Source organism: Centruroides vittatus, unplaced genomic scaffold, assembly GCF_030686945.1.
Source record: "Centruroides vittatus isolate TY-2023 unplaced genomic scaffold, ASM3068694v2 contig_896, whole genome shotgun sequence".
Taxonomy (NCBI): domain Eukaryota; kingdom Metazoa; phylum Arthropoda; class Arachnida; order Scorpiones; family Buthidae; genus Centruroides; species Centruroides vittatus.
In genome coordinates this window covers 45,719-54,488 of record NW_027122586.1, presented here as the reverse complement: position 1 = coordinate 54,488, position 8,770 = coordinate 45,719, and the positions used below count along the sequence as shown (strand labels likewise).

General features: G+C 36.0%; 1 long non-coding RNA gene across 1 annotated transcript; it reads right to left on the bottom strand.

Annotated features, from left to right (window-relative positions):
* Positions 1–4,577: 4,577 nt before the first annotated feature.
* LOC136983921 (uncharacterized) lies at positions 4,578–7,961 on the bottom strand. The gene is made up of 4 exons (XR_010882125.1): positions 7,833–7,961; positions 5,054–5,238; positions 4,771–4,939; positions 4,578–4,702 (listed from the first exon to the last, which is right to left on the bottom strand). It is a non-coding gene; the product is annotated as an uncharacterized lncRNA (long non-coding RNA).
* Positions 7,962–8,770: the final 809 nt, after the last annotated feature.

Sequence of the window (8,770 nt, the reverse complement as noted above, 5' to 3'; positions counted from 1 at the left end):
CATAGTAACCAAGACAGAAATTAAAGAAGTGTCTCAGTGTGTGTGTCTGTATTCAGGAACTTTCTCACAATATGACATGTATTCAATATAGTGGCCTTCTGTAGTGTGATGTATGTGTTTCTATTCAATTGTAATGTGCCCAGGCTTTTGTGTAGTGTGTGTGGTATGACACCTGTAGAGGAGAGAACAACAGGTACAATAAGCACCCTATCCATCCTCCACAGATGCCTTATTTCCTGGGCGAGTTCTGTGTACTTGCTAATTTTTTCAGTGCATGCGTTTTGTATATTGTGAGTGTTTGGAATGGATATGTCTATAATGTATGTGATTTTATTGTGTTTGTCAATGAGTGTGATGTCTGGTCTGTTGTGGTAAATTGTTTTATCTGTGATTATGGCTCTGTCGTAGTACATTTTGTGCGTGTTGTTTTCCAATACTGTCTGTGGAATGTATTTGTAATATGGTTCGTGGATGTCTACTAATTTGTGTTTCCTTGCAAGCTCTTGGTGTATTATATTTGCTACTTGATTATGTCTGTGTAAATAATCTGTTTGTGCCAAGAGCTTGCAACCAGAGGTGATGTGTTGTATAGTTTCTGGCATGATGTGACATTTTCTGCATGTGTCATTTGTGAGTGTTGCATCTTTGAGTATGTGTTTTCTGTAGTTTTTAGTATTTATGACCTGATCCTGTATGGCAATCATGAATCCTTCCGTCTCCCCAAAGAGGCATCCCCGAGCTAACCAGCTGTTTGACGCAGTTTTGTCAACAAAATCATGGGCCAGATCATAAGGATGCCTGCCATGGAGTGCCTTTCGAGCCCACGATTGCTTAATGGTGTCTATGCTTTTTATATGTTGTGTTGTGTCCATATGATGTGAGTGTAAGTTTAATGGTGTGTTATTCGAGTCTGCTAGAGTTACTGCTTTATGTAATTGTGATGTTTCTTGTTTTTTGTAGAAAAACTCTCGCAGTGACTGTATTTGTTTGTAGTGAAGGTTAACTATGTCAATCAGGCCACGTCCGCCATCTTTACGTGGAAGGGTTAATCTTTCTGTGGCGGATTTAGGATGATGTTGTTTATGCTTAGTAAGTGTAGTTCTTGTTTTCCTTTGGAGTTGCTCAAGATCTGTGTGAGTCCAATGTATAACTCCAAAAGAATATGTGAGTACTGGGATGACATATGTGTTTATTGCTTTAACTGTGTGTTTTGCATTTAACTGTGTTCTGAGAATAGCATTTAACCTACTTTGGTATTCTTTAATTAATTTTTGCTTTATTTGTGCATGTTCTGTTAGTTTGGCCTGTTGGAATCCTAAATACTTGTAGAACTCGCCCTCTTCCATGGATTCAATAACGTCTCCATTTCCAAGTGCAAAATCTTCTTTCTTCAGGATTCCTTTTTCTATGTGAAGTGTTTTGCATTTATCTAGGCCAAATTCCATTTGTATGTCCTTGGTGTATGAATGTGTGATTTGTAGGAGTTGATGAAGTTGTTTTTGTGTGGATGCATAAAGTTTTATGTCATCCATGTACATGAGATGTGACAGTGTATACTGTGTTGTTTTTTCATGCCTGATATTGTAGCCATATTGTGTGTTGTTTAACATGTTGGATAATGAGTTCAAGGCTAGGCAGAACCAGAGAGGACTCAAGGAATCTCCTTGAAAAATTCCTCGCCTAATAAAGATTTGGTTTGTTTGTATGGAAGTGTTATGAACCCTGAGATGTAGTGTTGTTCTCCAGTGCTGCATAGTGTTTTGAAAGAATGTAATGAGTGATGGATGTATTTTGTACATGTGTAGAATATGTAGCAGCCAACTGTGTGGAACACTGTCGAATGCTTTTCTGTAGTCTATATATGCCATGTGTATGTTTCTGTGTTGTTTGTGTGCTTGCCGTAGAATGACTGAATCTATGAGTAACTGTTCTTTGCATCCCCTGTGGTTTCTACGACAACCTTTTTGTTGTTCTGTTAGAATGTCGTGTTCTTCAACATGTTTGTATATTTTGTTTGCAATACAGGATGTCAATAATTTGTAGAGTGTTGGAAGACATGTAATTGGTCTGTATTGTGTGGGGTCTGTGGTATTGTTGTTTTTAGGTTTCATGTAGGTGATGCCCTGAGTAAGAAAATTTGGCATGTCTTGTGGATTGATGATGATGTGTGTTAGGTGTTTAGCTAGTTCCTGGTGCAGTGATGTAAACTTTTTGTACCAGAAATTGTGAATGTTGTCTACACCAGGTGTCTTCCAGTTGTGTGTTCTGTTAACAGTGTATTGGAAATCATGTATGCTTATTTCAACACAGGGCATAGTTGGTATGTTGTGTAAGTTTCTGTTCTCCTCCTCGATCCAGCCTGCATCAGCATTGTGCGTGACAGCACTAGACCAAAGAGAAGACCAATATGTTGTGAGTTCTTCTTCTGTTGGTGTGCCACTGTGCTGTGTATCAGTGTTTGCTTTGTTATTAATTTGTCTGTAAAAGAGTTTTTCATTGTTTGTAAATAATTTATTTTGTTGTTTTCGTAGTGTACATGTTTTGTATCGTTTGAGTCTACGTGCTTTGGCAGCAAGTTTTTGTTTTAGTGTATCGATGTATTCTGTAATGCGTGTGTTGTGATGTTCATGTTTTGTGTGTGTTTTTATTTTCTTGAAAATGTTTTTGAGCTGTTTCCTTAATTTGGGTGTTATGTTGCTTTTAGTGTATTGTGTCAGCCTGCCTAATTGCTGTCTAATGTCATTTATTTGTGTTTCTATTCTTCTCTGCCAGGCAGGCTTGTGATAGAATTGTGTTTTCTGTGTATTTGTCTGTGATTGTACTTTCAGTCCATGGTGTGTCACTACTGTGACTGCTCCAGCATAAACTAATGTATGAATGTCTGCGAGTGTAGAAATTGAATGAATGTAGTGTGGTAGTAAGTGAGTGTTTACGTAATTTAGTGTTTTTCCTACTTCTTTGACGTGTTGATTTTTGGTATTCGTGGTCGTTGTGTGGGATCTGTGCCTGTATATTTAGTGAGTGTTTCCTGAAATATAAGTGAGAGCGTATTAACTAAATCCATGTCTATGTTATCAGTGATGGATGAGGAAGTGTCTGTAGTATCATTAGTGGTAATTGTTGTATGTGTGTTATTATCAATGCTTGTTGCTGGATTATCCTGACAGGTTACGTGATCTTCATTAATGTTAGATGTTTCTGTCTGTTGATGTATTTGATCAGCAACCTGTTGTTTGATAAGTTCAAGTGTTGTTTGTGAGATAAGGTTGTTGTATATAATTGTTCTTTTTTGATCAACAATCCTTTGTTCGGTAACAGTGAGGTGAGGATATTGTTGTGTGAATTTATGGTGTAGTTGTTGTCTGTATGCTGTCATGTTTGTTTCGAGTTTTGTGATCGTGTAATAATTACGGATGATAAACTCATTCATTTCTACCGTCCATTTCATCCATTGGCGTGGTTTTCCAGCTTTTGTGGTCTGTGGATGCATTGCCACAGAAACACCAAGGCTGGGTTGGTTCCTCACATCTGTTGAGGGCATTGCAGTAGCCATGCTTGGGCCGGTGCTGCTTTCGCCACCGGTAACCAAGGGAGACTGTGGCCTATTTTTCGAACGTGAGCCTCTGCCTAACTCACGAACGCGGACCTTGTTAACCCGGGCGACGTCCGAGCCGGTATCACATTTAGATCTGGTTACTACCATGATACATATCTCCGCAGAATGTGGGTGTGTGGTCACTCTTAGCTTCATTTCTCCCCATAGACCTTACTGGCATGGGTGTCCCTACCAGGAGCTTGTGCTCCAGCCTGCATTGCCCTATGGATCAGTAAAATTACTGGGCTCTCCCACCACGACCAGGTGGTGACCACGGGAGAGTTATTATTATTATTATTATTATTATTATTATCATCAACTCGTCTCGATTATATATATAGATTGGCTTTCTGCAACTCGTCACAATCCAAGTTTTGTCTTATAACTTCAAACAAAATTTTATTATTATTAAATTAAATCTGTATTATATAATTTAAAAATCTTTCAAAACGTTTTTCATTTTTAAAAAATGATATCGAATTCAAAATATAATTCTTTTAACAGCCCGTTAGATTGTTTTTTCATATTAAAAGTTACTAATTATATTACCTATAAATTGTGATATTACTAGATTTTAAATAAAAAGAATTCAAAAACGCAATATCAAAAATGTTAAATTTGAAAACAATAGAATTTGCACGTGGTGGTTAAAAAATTTTTCAAGTTTTCGGCCATGTTGCACGAGTTCTTCTGTTCAAAATCTCCTGCAAACAACAGACATTCACGTCATTCACCTTTGTATAGAAAAATACTAAATACATCCTGAAGAAATTATTACAAAAACAGAAGCGAATCATTAGACTTTAATGAATTAATTAGCAGGAAGAGGGTTTAAATACAATCGAGATCAACAAATCTCGATAAACACAGATCGAAACACTAAAAATAAAAGTGGTTGTTAAATAAATTTTGATTACGTCATCACTTTATCATCATAGATTTAGACATCATAGACGCACTAAAATACACCATTACAGCATGTAGCTTTGTTTTTCGAAATTTTAAAAACGTAAGCGTAACTTTTTATTCGATCTTCACGTTTGACAATTTGAAGCAAGTTATCGTTACTCCATTCACTTTCAACTCGATGAACACGTCGTAAACTCCCTGAAAACAAGTCAAGAGTTAACTTTTAAGTAATTCGAATGCGCAAAATTAATTCGTTTATTCCTTACCGGTTTGAACATGCTTGGTAATTTGCTGCATACGTACATACTTCCCGGTTGAATGTTGTTTCCGTTTTGCATCTTTTTAATAGGATCATTCTCCAAACAAGAATAGTAAGCTTTCTTGTCGATGGTGCAATTCTGACTTGTGCTCATCACCTGTTTCATACTGAAAGTACTGTAAACAATTTATAACGTATTTTAACGAATATCAAAATGGAAAATTCCTTCATTCCTTCGTATTTTTCGATTTACAACATTTTCGTTCGAAATATCTTCCAAATAAACTTACAATTGTTTGCCGGCTTCATACTTCTTTTTTCCGTGCTCTACGATGGTGAGGCAAAAACATGGTGTTGCATGTCACGGGCTGCAAAAACTCCCAATTCATGGAGACCAGAAAATATTCTTTATATACCACGGGATAAGGATCGAAGTCCACGTTTGAACTTTTCACTTTGTAGTTGTTCTCGTCGTCTGAAATAAATTTAGAAAACCAAAAGTAGCATTAGTGTGGATTTTCAGCATACAGAATTGACGATGATGTTTTTCTACTTCATTCTCGCCTTCCTCCATTCTTTAGTGTCTAAAAGACAATCGTTTCTTATTCCAATAAAACCAGGCTTTTTTTCCAACTTAATTTAACGAGTTAAGTAATGCTGCATCAGCGTGTAGTCGGAACGAAGCTGCTCGCACCTTTATTTTCTAGATTATGAGGGAAAAAAGAAACACAGAATCATTCGTTCTCAACAATATATTTGATTTCTATTGGATCATTTAAAGGTACAAATATAAGGTCAGAATAAGCCATTAATTAATTGCTATGCCAACGTTTCACGAAATTCTGGCTATTACTACGGGCCTTGGACTTACAGATTGACTCGTAGCCATCTTTATTGTAACTCTTTAAAAATACTGAGTCAGTTATTTTTTTCACTCGACTCAATGTAACATAGGTAAGACCGATAGCTGTCTCTTTTTTCCCTATATCTATTTTGATTTTTGGAAGAGTTAATCCCTGTGATTTATGTATAGTTATCGAGTATGCTAAGGTAAGGGGAAACTGTCTACGAGATTGCGATATACTGCCGTCGTTCGAAGAGCGTGTTATGGGGATTATTAGAAACAGATTACCATAGATGAATTCCACTAAAATAAACAGAGGAAGAGCTAGAGGGTAAGCATTAGGAGCATATATAATGTAGCGTATAGTTCCTAGTGAACCATTGACGTGACCTCTTTGCACCCATAAGTTGACTCTCGGCATGATTTTGGCATTAACTGAGAGATACAAATACTTGGAGAGACCAAGAGCTGAGTCATCGTTAGACGAAGGCGGGGCAATATCCGGAGTGTTTTCAGATGCTATATAAGCAAGAGGGCATCCAGTTGACTGCAAGTAGTCTTCGTTGCTTTGTTTAACTTGCTCGTTTGTTGGATATAGCCGTTTGGAACTGATAAAGTTCATCTCTGGACAAATAGGCTCGATTTCTTGTCGTCAGAATGTTCAGATCTGTATCAGAGAAATCACCCGGAGCTAGATGTTGTACGACATCTGTGAAGGAACTATCTGCGCTAGTTTGTCTATGAGAATTACTAAGTTCAATGAACTTCTCAAAAGAATCAAATGCGAATGTAATGTAATGTTCCAACAAGGTCCCTACCTTGTTGAGACATTACATTGTAAAAACACTCGAGTAGAGAGGAGTATCTTTAACAGGAGGAAGCTGACGAAAATTACCAAACAAATAGATAAAGAATTTACCAAACGGCTCATCTTTCTCGGGGTTTATCTCCCTCAATCTTCTCTCGATCATGTAAAGCATTCTTGCAGCAATCATTGACATTTCATCGATGACGATGAATTTGAGCGACTTCATCTCAATCTGGAATCTCTGCGCAGCTTCTTCGTTTAGAGATCGAAATTTCGTAGTAACGATAGAAAGACGAAGGAGAGAATGGATCGTAAAGCCATCAATATTGATCACTGCTGCTCCATGTTATAGAATAATAAGTGAAAAAAAGGAAATTTTTTAAAACTTATTCTATAAAGATTCTTTATATTTGTTGTGTATCCAGTTAGCGATAACATTTACTTCTCAATATTACTGTTTTAATGCTTGTCATATTTTCCGACCACTAGATGACGCTTCTACGCGTGCAGGAAGCGAGTAACACTTGACTTCGTGCATTCCTTGTCAACATTATAATTCTGGAATGAGTTGTCCGATCTTGATGAAATTTTGTTACGACGACTCACCATCACTCAAAGACGAACTGATTAAAATTTCAACTCTCAAAAATGATCTATACTGAAGAAAAAACCCCTATCTCCAGTTCTACAAAAATGGATCATTTTTGAAAGTTGAAATTTTAATCAGTTCATCCTTGAGTGATGTTGAGCCGTCGTAACAAAATTTCATCAAGATCGGACAACTCATTCCAGAGTTGTTTTGTTGACAAGGAATGCACGAAGTCAAGTATTAGTCGTCACTACGTTCCGACAATTAACGTCATAAAGTAACAGCAACTATATCCAGCTGCAAGTTATCTGCCGAAAGGATGCGTTTCTCAGATTCTCTTCAATTGTTTGACTAAACATTTCTGTTATTGTCACTGATTTCGTCTTGGTTAAAGCCAAGAACAATTTGCTGTAAATACGAATGAATGGAAATAGTGCAAGGAGACAAAGAGAAGACCCAAATACCAGAGCGAAGAACAAAAGCTTGCCAGATAATTCCGAATCTGAGGGAAAAAGGAAAATTCTGAATCTGAAACAGTAGTAATTTTTCCTCTTTAATGAGTACGTTTTGAAATTTCATCGAAGCATTTTCCAAAAATATACTTTTTGTTTCCGTTTATAATTTTCTACTCTCTGATTACAGAATATGCATGTACTGTACATTAATTATAATCATATAGATTTCTGATCCGAAGCTATGCTGAAAAGAAAGCGAATATTCTGTGAAAATTATTGACAAGTATCTATTCTGAACAACTATTCAATTTGTATTTCTCGTTAATTCTTATTCGCACTGCAAAAATAAGCAATTAATGATAATCGAACTCACCGCAATAAGATTGTTCGAAACTCTTTACTTCTGGAAAGTATTGAAACACGGAGAAGAACAATACGATACATGTTATAAGTGTCATGTTGTTAGGAGCTGCTGTAGTCGAAGTTAAAGAGGCCATTTCTATATAATTTATCGTCTCTGTTCCTCTGGATTCTTTTCTATTCGTGTTGGTTTTTTATACAAAATAATTGTTTGTTAAGTAGCGTCTGTTCCTTTACAAACAAAAGGAAGTACGTGAGCACAAAGTTATATTTTTCCACATTTATTCCAATACTACACGGTTTAAATGCTTAATGAATTCTTTGTCGAATTTTTCTTTAATCCGCAATGAGAGTAAAGTAAATAATGTATAACATATTGATTTCGAATAATTTCCACTCCGTAAAATTAAAATATGCAAAGCAATCAAATAAACAGGAAAAGTTTTGTTTGCTTTAGTGAACGTTCTAGGATTAAGAAACAGCAGGAAGTCAAGTTAGTAATCGAGTTTATTCAGCCATTTTGACGAAAAATAAAAATGGGTATTTATAAGTAAAAGAGCTTCGTTTGCGAGAACTTTTTATAATTGTCGAAATTGCCTTTCTACCATTATTAAGTAAATAAGAATTTAGAAATGGTAAAGAGAGATTATTAATTTTAGTGAAGTAAATAATTATGGATTATTTTTCTTTGTAACTTTGTAAAATTGTATTTTTAATTATTTTGTACGCTGATTTCTAATTTTTGAAGTGTTTTGAAGAAACCGAATACGTGATAAAAACGCTACTCAGGCCTATATCTATAAACTTTTTTTATTCTCAAAGATTGAAAAGTGCGGATTAGATTCGATTTTTGTTCTGAAAACGGATTATTTCAACTCGTGATACAGTAGTGCCTCGTGCTTTGAATTTAATTCATTCCAGGAGGAGCTTCTAACTACGATTCGTTTAAAG